Source organism: Microtus ochrogaster, linkage group LG5 (assembly GCF_000317375.1).
Source record: "Microtus ochrogaster isolate Prairie Vole_2 linkage group LG5, MicOch1.0, whole genome shotgun sequence".
NCBI classification, from domain to species: Eukaryota; Metazoa; Chordata; class Mammalia; order Rodentia; family Cricetidae; genus Microtus; species Microtus ochrogaster.
In genome coordinates this window covers 2641042-2653786 of record NC_022031.1, presented here as the reverse complement: position 1 = coordinate 2653786, position 12745 = coordinate 2641042, and positions in this window count along the sequence as shown.

Here is a 12745-nt window from a genome sequence, read left to right as displayed (position 1 = left end):
GGCTTCCTTTTTATCCTCCCCCTGTATTGTACTTTGGATAATTTCTTCTATTAAATCTTGTAATTCACAAATGTTCTTTTTTTCATTCAATTAACTGCTAAATGCATCCATTAGCCCATTACATTTTATTTTCAATTATTTTATCTTTTCTTTGATAGCCTATTTAGTTAATTTTCAAGTTTGTTTGGTTCTCTTTATTGTTTCCCACAACCTGAGGATCTCAAGCCTGTTATCTTTCAAACATAGAAAGAACCACAAAGTAAGCTGCAGGATTTGAAGCTCAGCCTTAAGAGCTCTTAACTCTGTGGGGAGTTTTCTTTTGCTACTGCTTATGTTTGTTTGTGTGTTTATTTGTGTCATTTAATCTCTGTTTTAACTCTACCCCTGGCCAGCTGCACTTTGTCTTCACATGTCTGTGTGGATTCCTTGAGGTCACATTGTTATGGCTTCCTCCACACAGCAGTCACAATCTTCTGAAAGGCACTATGAGACAAGACCTCTTTCAGGGAAACACACATCACAAGATATTTTGAACAAGCCAAGTGATGTGATGTGCCCTACGTATCATAAATACTTATGATCATGATGTACTGTGAGATTTGCTCTGCTCAGTGGAACCTGAGCCTGGCTGTTTTCCTGATCTTATCAGTTTATAGATGAAGCACAAAGAATTTCTACATCCTGTCATATGAGAGTGTAAGTTACACTTTTTTTTTTACTACAGCCGTTTGCACAATTCAAAGAAACGGAGTTTAAAATGAAAAGATACAGGATTGTTTTGAATGTCTTGGGGTTTTTTGTTTTTTCATATGAAGTTTATTATTGTTCTTTCTTGGTCTATGAAGAATGTGTTGGAATTTTAATGGGGATTACATTGAATTGGTTTGACAGTATTTTGTTGAGCATTTTTGAATCCATGTTCAGGACTGAGCTTCATTTGTAATTCTCTTTCTTGGTTGAACCTTTGTGTAGTCTCGGTATCAGGGTAACTGTAGCCTCATATAAAGAGTCCGTCATTGTTCCTTACGTTTTTGTTATGTGAAATACTTTGAAGAGTACTGGTATTAGCTCTTCTTGAAAATTCTGGTAGAATTCTTCACTAAAACCATCTGGCCCTGGGCTTTTTTGGTTGAAAGATTTTTGATGACAGCTTCCATTTCCTTGTAGTTTATAGTTCTATTTAAATTGCTCACCTAGTCTTGATTTAATTTTGGTATGTGGTATCTTTCTAGAAAATTGTCCATTTCTTTTACATTTTCCAATTTTGTGGAGTACAGCTTTTTGTAGTAGGATCTAATGATTGTCTGAATTTCCTCAGTGTCTGTTGTTATGTCCCCATTTTTATTTCTGATTTTGTTAATTCAGATTTCTCTCTCTACCTTTTGATTAGGCTGGATAAGGTTTGTCTATCTTGTTGATTTTTTCAAAGAACCAGCTCCTTGTTTCATTGATTCTTTGTATTGTTTTTTTTTTTTGTTTTTATTTTGTTGATTTTATCCCTCAATTTGATTATTTCCTGTCTTCTACTCCTCCTGGGTGAGTCTGCTTTTTTTTGTTCTAGAGTTTTCAGGTGTGTTGTTAAGTCACTAGTGTGAGCTTTCTCCATTTTCTTAATCCTATAAAATAAAACAACTACTGAAGGTGTCACCATTCCTGACATCAAGCTCTGCTACAGAGGTACAGTAATGAAAACAGCTTGGTACTGGCATAAGACAAAGAGGTTGACCAATGTAGTTAAATCAAATACCCGGATATTAATCCACACACCTATGAACACCTAATTTTTGACAAAGAAGCTGAAATTATACAATGGAAAAAAGAAAGTATCTTCATCAAATGGTGCTGATGTAACAGGATGTCAGCATGTAGAAGAATGAAAAAGGATCCGTATCTATCCCCATGCACAAAACTCAAGTCAAAATGTATTAAGGACCTCGATACAAATCTGACCACACTGAATCTGATAGAAGAGAAAGTGGGTAATAGTCTTCAATGCATGGGCACAGGAAACCACTTCTTAAATATAACATCAGTGGCACAGACACTGGGAGCAACAATAAATAAATGGGACCGCCTGAAACTGAGAAGCTTCTGTAAAGCAAAGGACACAGTCAATAAGACAAAAAAGGCAGCCCACTGAATGGGAAAAGATCTTCACCAACCCCACATTAGGTAAAGAACAGATCTCCAAAAATATTTAAAGAACTAAAGAAATTAGATGTGAAAATTCCAAATAATTGAATTTAAAAATGGGGTAAGGAACTAAACAGAGAATTCACAACAGAAGAATCTTAAATAGTCAAAAGATACTTAAGGAAATGTTCAACATCTTTAGTCAGCAGGGAAATGCAAATGTAGTATAATGCTCAATCATACTACAAAGGCATTTTTTCAACTATGTTCATAACAGGTTATTTGTAATAGTCAGAATCTAGAAACAACCTAATGCCCCTCAACTGAAGAGTGGATAAAGAAAATGTGGCACACTTACACATTGGAGTACTATTTAGCACTAAAAAACAATGACATCTTGAATTTTGCTTGCAAAGGAATGAAATTAGAAAACATTATCCTGAGTGAGGGAACCCAGACCCCAAAAGATAAATATGGTATGTACTCACTCAAAAGTGGATACTAGCTATAAACAAAGGATATTGAGCCTATATTTCATGATCCTAGAGATGTTAAGTAATAAGGTGAACCCTAAGAAAAACATATATAGATCCACCTGGAAAGTAGAAACAGAAAAGATCACCTGACAAATTGGGAGTATGGGGGAAGGTAAGAGAAGGGGAGAAGGGGAGGGGTGAGGAGAACGTGAGGGAATGGGATAGTCAATAGTCAAGATGGAAGAAGGGCAGAGATGAGAGCAAGGTGTAGAAGGAGCTGCAGACAGGCCTGCTTTTTGTCCCGCCCAGCTCCCACACAGCTAGCTTTACACCCGAAATAATGGCACACAAACTGTATTCATTTAAACACTGCCGGGCCCATTATATTTATCCTCTTCTTGGCTGACTCTCATATCTTGCTTTAACCCATATCTAGTAATCTGTGTATTACCACGGGGTTGTAGCTTACCGGGAAGATTCTAACACACATCCATCTCGGGCTGGAGCTTCATGGCAGTTGCCTGACTTTGCTTTCTTTCTCCCAGAATTCTGTTCTGTCTTCTCCGCCTATCTAAGCTTCTGTCCTATCAAAGGCCAAGGCAGTCTCTTTATTTGACCAATGAAAGTAACACATAGACAGAAGACCCACCTACATCAGTAAGGAAAGAGATATCTTGATTGAGGGAGCCATTATAGGATTAGCAAGAGACCTGGCTCTAAAGAAATTCTCAGGAATCCACAAGGATGACCCCAGCTAAGACCCTAAGCAATAGAGGAGAGGGGTCCGATCTTGAGTTGCCCTGTATTCAAACTGATGAATATCTTAAATATCACCATAGAACCTTCATCCAACAACTGACGGAAACAGAGGCAGAGATATGCATCAGAGCACTGAACTGAGTTCTCAAAGTTCAGTTGAAGAGTGGGAAGAGAGAGAATTTGAGAAGAGGTCAAGACCATGATGGGTTTACCCACTGAAACAGTCTACATGAGCTAATGGGAGCTTATCAACTCCAGTTGGCCTGGGAAGGAATGATAATGGGACCAAACTAGTCCTTCTGAATGTGGTTGACAGTTGCATGGCTGGGGCAGACTGAGGGGCCATTGGCAGTGACACCAGGATTTATCTCTACTGCATATACTGGCTTTTGGGGAACCTAGTCTCTTTGGAAGATATCTTGTTAAGTCTAGCTATAGTCGGGAGGGCCTTGGACCTTCCCAAAAGCAATGTGCCTTACCCTCTCTGAGTACTAGTTTGGGGTGGGGTGGAAGGATGTGTGGACAGAATGAGAGGAAGTGAGGGACTGGAAACTTGGATTGGAATGTATAATGAAAAAAGATAGTTTGTTTTCTTTTAAAAAAATTAAAAAAGAAAGGAAAAGATAAGTAGCCAAATCCACATTTAATAAAAACAAAGGAGAGTAACACACTTCTTGGAACCATAATAAAAAAAAAATAACTAAAAGCTTAGTTAGGCTGGGAGAAAGGAAAAGTTGCAGTAAAAATGGCTTAGAGCAGTGAAAATGCTTGCAGCTGATAGGGGCATGTTTGCCATGGCAACTCATTGTAGTCAAACTCAAAACCAAAGAGCAAGAAATACCCTTCACTTCTAGAGTTCAGATTTAGTAGTGATACTTGAATATGTAAAACACTCTATATTGAGATGTTCATGGATAAAGAGATATTGAATAATGTAATTAAAATGAATTGTTTTCCTTTTTAAACTGACATTTTACTCTCATATTAAATAGAGAAAGGATCCATCAGTTATAAAATTGTATTACTCCTTGGTTCTTAGTTGAAAAGCAAAGATGCTAATTAGTATTATTGAGGGTTTGGGTGGTCATGAGAGATTTACCACAGTTGTTGATGAGTGGGTTCCCCTTGGGCAGTAGCAGAAAGCAGGAAAGGAACTTCCCTTTGATGGCTTATGTGCCTGAGCTCACCCAGGTGCTAGAGGATCCTTTGCCATGTTCAAAGGTACAACCGCTCAAAGGGAACAGAAATGCTGCAGCCCTGGACCTGGAACATGGGATGAGACAAGTACACAAGAGGAAGGAGATACATCAGAGGAGGAAAGATTCTGAGAACTCCTTGTCCTCCAGTCCATAGCCAGAGTCCTCTGTTGGGCCTCTCAATAAGAACAAAATTAAGCCTTACATGAAGCCCAGCACAAATCTTGTAAGCTTGTCAGCGTGTAGAAACATCCTTTCCATAACTTCTTTATGCCCCTTTGGTGGAGACACTGGGAAATAACCCTGAGAATGCTCTGATTTTCCAGTCACTTCACGGTCAAACTAAAGGTTTTAAGAACTCACCCGATTTCCTTTCCTTTCTGAGTCTTTTGTTGTTTTTACTTTTATTTTGTTTTTGAAACATCCCATTAATTTGCAGCTTCCTTCAGCTTTACTCCTGGGTTGCCTGTTATGCCTGTTATATCACAGTGAGCCAGAGCCAGCACTGGTTCTGTCCTATTGGGTATAGAGCCTGGGGTTCAGAGGGACAACAGTGTTGGTTCCCTTGGACTTCTGATTGTTTCTGAGTCTGTTCATATATTGAGCAAATTATAAAACGAATTACCTCTATATGTTCTGATTATAAAACTTTCAATCATATTCAAAACTCAATGAAAACAATCCATGAATTGTGTTGTGAAATAAATGGTAACAACAGTTGATTCTTGTCTTACTTTATCCCCATTTCACCTCTAAATAATAATGCAATCAAGGAGATCTGGTCTAATACATTTCTTTAACATGTCATATTTTACTTTTAGTTTCCTGAGATGTTTATCTTTAGAATGTTATAGTTTTCAAAGGTTATATAGGTAGACAAAACAACAATCTATAAATAATAGAGCATGACACTTTGAAAAGTATTACATGATCATCTCTCTGGCCTGGAATTCTCAAGCTGATAGATTGACTAACCAGTAAGCCCTGAGAATCTGCATGTCTTCACTTTCCTGGCTCTGGAACTGTATCTGCTGGCCACCGTGTTTAGCTGTTTTATACAGGTTCTGGGTATTGAACTCAGAGTCTGTACATGCAAGGCAAAACCTTTATTGAGTGCTTTGTCTCTGTAGCCCTTGATGTAATCACACCAGGAAAAATAAATTAATCACTTAAAACATAAAACACTGGCACTTTAATATTGAAAGTATAAAATTAAAATAACAAACTAGAAAGCAGCACACTAAGGAAGAAAGAACAATAGCAACAAAGACCAACCTTGTTTTTTTTAATTAGATTGCACAAAAAAAAACAGCAGGATGTAAGCCAAGAAAAAGTGACAGGGTTTGAACTGAAATTGTGTTTGCTATATTTATTCTCACTTACTGTGGGATATTGACGAGTTCTAGAATAATCTCCAAGTGTTAATTAATAAATCATAATTCTCACTGTGGGATGCATTTCTTAATATATAGACTAGTTCCCATGGAATGCATGATTCATGCAAAACCATTGTAAATCTGCAATATGAAGCTTCTAATTACATCCTGCAAGGTGTTCCACAACTTGGAGATCTCCATACATCTCTGCTGAGAGGATAGAAAGATGTTAAGTACTTTGTGGAAATTTCTGGTCATTGCCACAGGTGGCCCGGATATAAGTGGACAGATCAAGCTGAGAATAGAGGCAAGCCTTTTAAACTGTCAAAATCCACGACAAGTTCACGCCTCTCATCATGCGGATGACAAGTTATAACTCTTACCAAGCACAACACTGTGATGTGGTGACATTTCTTACATGGTGAGGTATTCACTGAAAACTCAGTCCAAGAATGTTAATAATCCAAACCCTGCTCAAACATTATTGGATCACATTAGCAAATACCAATCACTGCTCTACTTCTGTATGCACAAGGGACTAAAAGAAATCATCTCTTTTCCTTCAGCACTTTACAGAAAACATTTCACTGTTTTTATAAATGTTTTCTCTTGTCATCATGTCAGTGTTACTTAATGTATGACAGACTCCATCTGAACAAGTTCCCCAACCAGGAGTTCTCTCTCCACACCATCCTCATACTACATTATTTGTTAAAATATATGATTTAGAATAAAAAGATTAATCAATCAGATGTATGGCACATTTTGCTTAGATCTCCCCAATTGCTGAATTATCCAATGAAGTGGTTTAGCCTGCTACAGTAGTGTGCTGTGTTCATGATGATACAAAGACCAACTCACATTGTTCTTGAAAAAAGGCCACACTATTGTTGTTCTAATTCTTTTTCTAAATAATATAAAAATTAAATTTAGCATAACTTTGCTCAGTTTTATATTTTAGTAGAGACAATATTTGCTCTAATATACAAGGAAATTATTTGACTTTAATGATTTTTTTCCCACAATTATCCTGAATGTTAAGATAGGGCATGCTGAAGAAGGATTTTTAGATCATTTGCAACTACTTTTTAATAATCCAAAATGAACAAGTAAATTATTGATACAGACACATTAACTAATGTGTGAAGACAAATTTGAAGCATAAGAATTAGATATGCAAAAAATTAACTAGCAGAGTTAATGAAAAGAAGTAACTCTATTTACTTCTACTCAATGGACAAAATATGTCCATTTACATATTTTGAAAATGGGGAAGCGTTATTTTATATTTATCTAAAATTACACATAATACATATAGATGTGCATTTGTGCATAGATATAGATATGTTATGAGAGAATTATATCTTAAATGAAGTTAAGATACTTGGATTTGAAACTACTCCAACAAGAACCATAGACTAACAAAAAACCTAATACTAGCAGAAGAAACCTAATTTCTAATTGTTAGTTACAGTAGTCTATGTGAGTCCCAAACAATACAGCCCTTGGTTGCCTCTCTCGGGGATTGAGGTTGGGTCCCTATTGCTTCAGACAAGACTGATAATTCAATCTAGACTGAACCAAAAATCTAGTTCCTGTAGTTTCATGGTTCCATAAAATACTGTGTAAGTTGCCAAAAGAAGGAAGCAACTAAACACTCCTATCCAGCAGCAATATCTAAGTCATTATATTAAAAATCAAGAAAACATTTATTATCAGCATATTTATAATTTTAAAATTGGTAGTGGTCTCTGAACATCATTAAATTAATTTCATGAATTATATATGTGCATCTGTGATCTCTACATCCATTCATATGAAGTCTGCAGAGATGAGAGGACAAGGCTTTCATGTCTGTGCTCAGAAAAGCACATAAAGAAAAGGAAGCCTCCACAGGGTCAGGTAAGCTCGAGCATATCAAGTCAGTGCCCACCTATGCCCTTGACAAAGAGTTCTCAGATTCACCTGAAATGCAGCATACCTTTTAGCAACGCTAGGGAAAAAAATGATGGTGAAATATACATTTAAATATTTCTTTTTGCTTGTAGAATTTAAGGAAACTTCCTCAAAATCATTTTTTTCTGAGCTTATTATTTCAACAAGAAGAAATGCTCTACAGGCTTTTGTTATTAAAGAATGTGCTTATAGTGTGATAATTTATGTCTAGTTCATTAAGCAGGTGTTCTGGGCGAGATAATATAGGGGAAATGGCAAACATGACACACTGTTTTCCATTAACCCCTCTGGCACTGGCAGTCAGAAGCTTCGCTTCCAAAGGCTAATCCATTTTATTTAATGCTTAGTACTTTCATATCCCAGCTCTAGTGCCAGGAGGTTTTCCATTTGAAGTACAAGGGAAGCATGTGGCAATTTTGAATACCCAGTTAGTTATCCCTTATGAAAATCAGTTGATAAAAGTCAAAGCCATGAAAATAAAAAAGGCTTTGTAGAGTGTGTCACAGAAATCGGGACAACTTGTTCTCCATGACAAATACTGAGGTTACAAACTCGTTTTTATTAAATTACCCCAAATATATAAAAACATAAACAAATACTACTATTTTCACCTATCACTAGTTTCCTTAATCCAACACTCAGGGTATTTAAAAGTCTATTCAAGAAAAACGAGCTCCCCTATCCAGCCTTCCTTTATCCCAATCATCCTGTTTCCCCAAGTTCCCCCCATCCTCCCCTTCTCACTTTTCTCTCCCCATCTCCCCTTAACCCCAACCCACCCCACCCCCAAGATCCCAATTTTCTCCTCAGCAATTTTGTCTACTTCCCACAGGCAAGAGGATAACTATATGTTTTTCCTTGGGTTCACCTTCTTATTTAGCTTCTTTAGGTTCACCACTTGTAGACTCCGTGACCCTTATTTATGGCTAGAAACCAATTATGAGTGAGTACATCCCATGTTCATCTTTTTGGGTCTGGGTTACCTCACTCAGGATAGTGTTTGCTATTTCCATCCATTTGCATGCAAAATTCGAGAAGTCATTGTTTTTTACCGCAGCGTAGTACTCTAATGTGTATATATTCCACACTTTCTTCATCCATTCTTCCATTGAAGGACATCTAGGTTGTTTCCAGGATCTGGCTATTACAAATAATACTGCTATGAACATAGTTAAACAAATGCTTTTGTCATATGATCGGGCATCTCTTGGGTATATTCCCAAGAGTGGTATGGCTGAGTCCAGGGGTAGGTTGATCCCGAATTTCCTGAGAAACCGAAACACTGATTTCCAAAGTGGTTGCACAAGATTGCATTCCCACCAGCAATGGATGAGTGTACCCTTTCCTCCACAGCCTCTCCAGCAAAGGCTATCATTGGTGTTTTTGATTTTAGCCATTCTGACAGGTGTAAGATGATATCTCAAAGTTGTTTTGATTTGCATTTCCCTGATTGCTAAGGAGGTTGAGCATGACCTTAAGTGTCTTTTAGCCATTTGAACTTCTTCTGTTGAGAACTCTCTGTTCAGTTCAGTGCCCCATTTTTTAATTGGGTTAGCCATCTTAGGGCTGGCAAGAGACTTGAACCTAGAGTGGCTCCCAGGAGCCCAAGGCAATGTCCCCAGTTAGTTCCTTGGGCAGATGAGTATAGGGAACCTGAAACGACCCTATACTATAGCAATACTGACGACTATCTTGCATATCAGCATAGAACCTTCATCTGGCGATGGATGGAGATAGAAACAGAGACCCAAATAGGAGCACCAGACTGAGTTCTTAAGATCCAAATGAGGAGGAGAAGGAGGGAGAAGATGAGCAAGGAAGTCAGGACCACGAGGGGTGCACCCACCCCCTGAGACAGTGGGGCTGATCTATTGGGAGCTCACCAAGGCCAGCTGGACTATGACTGAAAAATCATGGGATAAAACCGGACTCTCTGAACATGGTGAACAATGAGGGTTGATGAGAAGCCAAGGACAATGGCACAGGGTTTTGATCCTACTTCATGTTCTGGCTTTGTGGGTGCCTAGCCAGTTTGGATGCGGAGGGGGGAGGACCTTGGACTTTCCACAGGGCAGGGAACCCTGACTGCTCTTTGGACTGGAGAGGGAGGGGGAGAGCAGTGGGGGGGGAGAAGGGTGGGAGGAGGGGGAGGGAAATGGGAGGCTGGGAGGAGGGGGAAATTTTTTTTTCTTTTCTCAATAAAAAAGAAATAAAACTTAAAAAAAAAGAGAGAGAAAAACGAAATTTCAAAGAAAAAGGAAGGGAATATAAATATGATTATTGACTATAAACACCCAAAAAGTTATACACAAAAAGATGGTTGACCTCCCTGGTAAATCTACTCTGGGCTCACTCTGTCAATTGGATGGAAGTCACTTGAACATTGTACCTGATTTTCCACATTTCTCATGGCCCTTCTAGATTAGGATTTTAAGTAACCACAGTTATATGAATTAGTAAATCTTACCTAAATATTTATCTCTGCAAATTATGGCCATTAACATTCTCCCTTGTCTTAATTTTTTCCAGAATTTAATAGTACAACACATAGTACTATTATTCATATTTAAAGCCATTTAAGTCTTCAGCAAAGGATCAAAGAAAATGCAGCTTAGAAAAATAGTCATTCCAACAAATGCTGCTGGAACATCTGGTCATCAATATCCCCCACAGCCAGTTATATTAGCAATGTGTATAAGCACAGACCTTACATAGTCACAGAAAGCATTGCTCTGCTGAAGAACAAATTGATGAGAGACATTCATTTTACTAAAGCCTAAAACATCTCTATTAAGATAGGAGAATCACATTTCAGTCGGATAAACAAAGACTAACTGACAGAGAAGGAATAACTTCTTAAGTATAAGCACAGTAATAGAAGCACATTCCACACAACTGTAGAGAAATGCACGAATCCACACCAAAAGCAATCTAAGAAACAAGAAATCCCTTGAATTTACTCAGAATTATGAAAATTTCCGAAAACGTTTCTGGATTTCAAAAGAAAAAAATAAAATTGATTAATTATACAAAATATAGAATTCATAGAATTTATGACTATTTATTTTTTTAAAAAATGTTTATATGCCCTGGAAAATGTTAAAGTAAATTACCTACAATCCTAAAAACTGGGAAACTGAACTAGGAAGACTACCATAAATTCACACTGTACAATTTAGTGTACATTGCCAAGGCAGTCTGGACTAAAAAGTAAGAACTTGTCTCAAATAATAAATAAATGAGTCAATAAGTAAATGTAACTATGAATAATATTTAACAATAAGAAACTTACCAATAGTCTCTGTGATATACATTCATAGTCAAACTATCAATGCCCAGTATTTCAAGAAAAGGCATAATAAAAAACATAGTATGCTATGGACTGAAAATCTTTCTTAGGAACCGGCATTTCTTTAAAACACCCCTTCCATATCTTATCTCCATGAGCAGAGTATGAGGTCATTGTTTATGTAGGTTGTTATATTAGAAAAGAAATGTCATATGGCCATCTTTTCTTAACTTTATGAATGAAAATATGAGAATTGAAATATCAGAAACATATTTGAAGTCATGGACATATATTGCTTCACCTGATTGCATTGTTTTTCAGTCAAATAAGATGCCCAAAGAAAACTATTCAGGAAAAAATAATCACTGGTGTTTTGCCTATTATCTACAACTGGAAAACAAGATAACGGTGATAATTCCTTTGATGAGTCACAGCACTCAGGCTAATATTTTAAATAAATTGAATTCATCTGTGGAAATGTTTACCTGTACACAATAGCTAGTAATTTTACAAAATTACAAAAGTAATTTCGGGTCACTCACTTTAATTTCCTTTGACATCAGCCCAGCTCTTGACATATAAGAGAGTTTCTCCACCCCCAGCATCCCTGCCTAGACCCAAATGGTAGTGACAGACATGCTGAGAGGCGCTTTTATTCTGGAAACATTTTTATGGTGTCTGACAGGATTTCATGATAATTGGTTGGGATCAAGGCAAATATTTCTGGACTGCAAATGGGAAGATAGTGTAGTTATAATTGGAGCTCGGTAAGTGAGGGAGGAAAGGGCTGTTAGGATGATATGCTAAGGCATCTATCAGTAGTTTGTTCACCTCCCAAGCTCAGCAAAGCAGTGAAGGAATAGACAAGTGCAAAGCAGCTGTGAGTTGATATCCTGAGAGCCATGACATGGACGATGAGAGGAAGGGAAAGACTGTGCGTGGCTCTGAGGAGGACTGAGTTCCAAGCCATGATAAACAGGAAATAAGAAAGAAGTATGGGCATGCAAGAGAAGCCACAACAATAGAAGGAAAGCAAGAGTTCTTGAAGACAAATAATCAAAAAAGATTTTACCCAACATCCCAAATGTTACTGATAGTTCCAACAAGAAGACACTTGAGAAATGTTTACCTCAAATGTTTTTTGTTTCTCATGATATAGTCCCCAGTCTTAGCACATCTATATAAGAAAACAGCTTCTCTTGCCAACCCTAAGGTGGCTCCCTTAATTAGGATATATATTTCTCTGATCCCGTGTCCACCCTTCCTTTATCCCAACCATCTCCTTCCCCCAAGCTCCCCCAATGCTCCACTTCTCACGTTTCTCACCCCAATTCCCCTTAGCCCCATGCCACCTCACCCCCAAGTTCCCAATTTGGGGCTCGCAGGTGTCCAGGGAGATGTCCCCAGATAGTACCTTGGTCAACTGAGGAGAGGGAACCTGAAATGACCCTATCCTATAGCCATACTGATGAATATCTTACATATCACCATAGAACCTTCATCTGGCGATGGATGGAGATAGAGACAGACTCAATAGGAGCACCAGACTGAGCTCTTAAG